A 4,025-nucleotide genomic window follows, 5' to 3' on the forward strand; every position below is an offset into this window, starting at 1 on the left:
ATTTGCTCAAATATATCTTCTAGTCCTCTCTCTCTCTCCACCCCCTCAGGGATTCCAATCATTCTGACATTGGGACGTTTCATGGTGTCACTTATTTCTCTGATTCTATTTTCATGAATTCTGAGTTGTTTTTCCCTGGCCTCCTCTTTTCCCTTTTTGTCTATTAAATGGTCTTCTAGGTCACTAATTCGTTCTTCTGCCTCTCTTGCCATAGCTGTTAGATTGTTTAGATTAGATTGGATCTCATTGATAGCATTTTTAAGTTCTGCCAATTCTTCTTTCATTTCTGCCCTTAGAGACTCTATGTTGCCATTAATTGATTTCTCCATTCTAGCTATTGCCTTCACAATTGCTAGCCTGAATTCCATCTCTGACATCTTGGTTATATCTGAATCCAATTGTAAATCTGTGGCATAAGTCATAGTGTCTGAGTCTTTCCTATTTGGGGGGTTCCTCCTCCTAGTCATTTTGTTGAGGGGTGGTTGAGGGAATGTACAGAATCCAAATTATTGACCACAACCCAAGCAAGATGCACCTGTTTTCTAGGGACCTTAGGGTTGCTGGCCTCTTGTTCTCCCAGCCTGTCTTCTTGGGGAGGGGCCTGCCGCACTGTTACTCAGGCACCCCTATTTGGGGAGAGTTGCCCTGCCCCCCTCTGGGGGGGGATGGGCTCAGTGAAAACCGGTTTTTGGGGGCTTTTGTTCTCTGGCGGCTTTCCCTGGAGGCTTTCCACATCTCTTCTGAGAGTCAGAGCAGAAGAGATCGTTTCCAACCCTCCGCCTCAGAGTGGAGAGATTGCAGTCTGCTCTTCAGTGAGCTCTCCAGGCCACACTATCTCTGTTTCTGTCTGTGCTGCTGCTATAAACTGCAGCATCCTGGGTTGTGTGCCCCTCAGCAGCACTCCAAGTGCTCACCTCCAGGTCGGGGCATGTCTCTGCCCTTTGTGGTTCTAAAACCGCCAGCCTCCCCCCACCCCCCAAGTCCGGGTTTCAGTCTGGGGGGCTGCCCTAAAGTCCTTTCCCCACTGCTACCAGTCTGCGAGACTGTGCCCTGTCCCCAGCGTGGGAGGCTATCGCTCACCTGCGGTGTAGGATCCCCACAGCCAGGCTCCCTCCTGCTGCCATTTATCCTCCAGTATCTGCCCGCGGAATCACAGCTCCCCGCTTCGTACCTCGAAACCAACCGCCTGCGATACTCTGTTTGTAGAGATCCAGATCTATCTTCTTACATCTCAGGCTGATTTCGTGGGTATTCAGAGTGGTCTGGTAGATATCCAGCTCAATTCCGGGGACCGGTTGGAAGAGGTCCCCTACTCCACCATCTTTTCCCCCCTCCTCAGATATATTCATTTTTATAGGGATGACAGTTTCATGAGTGTACAATACATATGTCAGAACTCATCAAATGTGTGCCCTTTAGTATATGCAATGCATTATATGTCAATTATACCTCAAGAAAGATATTTTCTAAAAGGCTACATAATGTTCAAATTCCATTAATATGACATTTTTGCAAAAGCACAATTATAGGGACAAAACACATAAGGAACTAGCTAGGGTCACAGGAGGGGTTAACCAAAAAGTGGCATGGGGGATGTTTCTGGAATGATGAAACTTGTATATTTTGATGGTAGTGATGGCCACATGACTATATGCATTTGTCAGAATTCACAGAGCTCTACACTAAAGAGGGGAAACTTTTCTGTATATAAATTATGGCTTAAATTTAAAAATAGAAAATCAAATAACTCAATGAACAATAGTGTTTTTATTAAAATTCCATGTAATAGTACACATTTAAATCAAGTATATTTTTATAAATGTTTATTATTTATACATTTAAACCAAAATACATGTACAAATAAAAATTTAAAAACTAAATTCAGTACCATCCAAATAAGCACCATTAATTCAACAAGATGGACAACATGATTTTGCTGAAAATGAAACCCTTACAGGTACAGAATCTTTCTGCAAGACCCCTTAGCCACCCCCAACACCTAGCATAGTGTGTGCGCTCTTTCCAGTCCTCTATTCCGTCTTGGTTGGTCTCTCCCTTTTAACTCCGCCTCCTGCTGGAACTTCGTGGCCTCTCCATCCCTCAGGGTTTCAGTGCAGTTGTGTCTTGTGTAGTAGCCTCAAGTATCAGTGGCCATTTTCTGCTCCCCACACATCTCTTTTTAGATATGGGAAAACAGTTTCTGATCCTAAAGTGAAAAGGAGGAAGCGAAAGGAAGCCATCCCCTGGGGCTGACCTGAGTAAAGAACATTTGAAAAACAAACTGGGATGATTGTATACCTGCTGAGAACATCCTTTTTCTTATGCCAAGAACATCTGTCTCTGTCACAGTACAGAAGGACCCCTTCTCTTTCCACAGTCTTGGAAGTACCAGGCTTGAGAGGGCAGGGAGGGAAATATGTCTCACCTTGCCAAGCATGTCATCCCCTTCTAGGTTCCAAACTACTTGAAGACAGTGGACTTGAAGTACAGTCTCTTATTCATCTTTGTATCCTCTGTGCCTTGTGCTACCTGGCATATGTCGGTTAATGAATGAATAAATGAGTAAATGAATCAATCAAATTCATTCAATTGGAGAAGCACATCCGGTGTTAGAAGAGCTGTGTAGGCTCCTGGGAGGCCAGTAAGAACAGCGGAGGCTATGTCCCACAGACTCTAGCATCATGAACATATTTGATCGAAAGATCAACTTCGATGCACTCTTAAAATTTTCCCACATAACCCCCTCAACACAGCAGCACCTGAAGAAGGTCTATATGCCAGTTTTGCCCTCTGTATGTTTGTGGCGGCCACAGGGGCCTATGTCCACGTGGTCACTCATTTCCTTCAGGCTGGCCTGCTCTCTGCCTTGGGCTCCCTGGGGTTGATGATTTGGCTGATGACAACACCTCATAGCCATGAAACTGAGCAAAAAAGACTGGGACTTCTTGCTGGATTTGCTTTCCTTACAGGAGTTGGCCTAGGCCCTGCTCCAGAGCTGTGCATTGCCATCAACCCCAACATTCTTCCCACCACCTTCATGGGCATAGCAATGATCTTCACCTGCTTCACCCTGAGCACCCTGTATGCCAGGCGCTGGAGCTACCTCTTTCTGGGAGGTGTCTTGATGTCAGCCATGAGCCTGATGCTCTTGTCTTCCCTGGGGAACATTTTCTTTGGATCCATTTGGCTTTTCCAGGCAAACCTGTATGTGGGGCTGGTGGTCATGTGTGGCTTTGTCCTTTTTGATACTCAACTCATTATTGAAAAGGCTGAAAATGGAGATAAGGATTATATCTGGCACTGCGTTGACCTCTTCTTAGATTTCATTACCCTCTTCAGAAAGCTCGTGATGATCCTGGCTATGAATGAGAAGGACAAGAAGAAAGAGAAGAAGTGAAATGACCATGCAGGCTTTCCCATTTTGACCTCTCTCCCTCCACCCCTCATTTCCTTTTTGTACACATTGCAGGTGGTGTGTTCTGTGATAATGAAAAGCATCAGAAAGAAAAAAAAAATTCATTCAATTGTAATAAGTTAAATAAAACATCAATGAATAAATGGTACAACACAAATACAACTTAATTTTTGCCTTAATTGATGTATCAGGAGGTGTGATGGGCATCTGGTTCATGCATCAACCCTTAATAACATCCAATTGATGTTTGTCTTTTCTAGATGCCCTATGATCTGAAAGAGACTGGGGATTGACCTTCACACAGGTTCCTGTGCAGCTTGTCTTACTATAGAGCCTCAGAAGTCCACACTTTTTTTTTTTTTAAAGATTTTTTATTTATTTATTTGAGAGAGAGAGAATGAGAGACAGAGAGCATGAGAGGGGGGAGGGCCAGAGGGAGAAGCAGACTCCCCGCCGAGCAGGGAGCCCGATGCGGGACCCGATCCCGGGACTCCAGGATCATGACCTGAGCCGAAGGCAGTTGCTTAACCAACTGAGCCACCCAGGCGCCCCCACACTTTTTTTTTTTTAAGATTTTATTTATTTATTTGTCAGAGAGAGAGAGACAGAG

General features: G+C 44.6%; 1 pseudogene; it reads left to right on the forward strand.

Annotated features, from left to right (window-relative positions):
* Positions 1 to 2,578: 2,578 nt before the first annotated feature.
* On the forward strand, positions 2,579 to 3,470 carry LOC102748962 (bax inhibitor 1 pseudogene; annotated as a pseudogene).
* Positions 3,471 to 4,025: the final 555 nt, after the last annotated feature.

This window comes from Leptonychotes weddellii, unplaced genomic scaffold, assembly GCF_054177405.1.
Source record: "Leptonychotes weddellii isolate Sample4059 unplaced genomic scaffold, ASM5417740v2 HiC_scaffold_3587, whole genome shotgun sequence".
Taxonomy (NCBI): domain Eukaryota; kingdom Metazoa; phylum Chordata; class Mammalia; order Carnivora; family Phocidae; genus Leptonychotes; species Leptonychotes weddellii.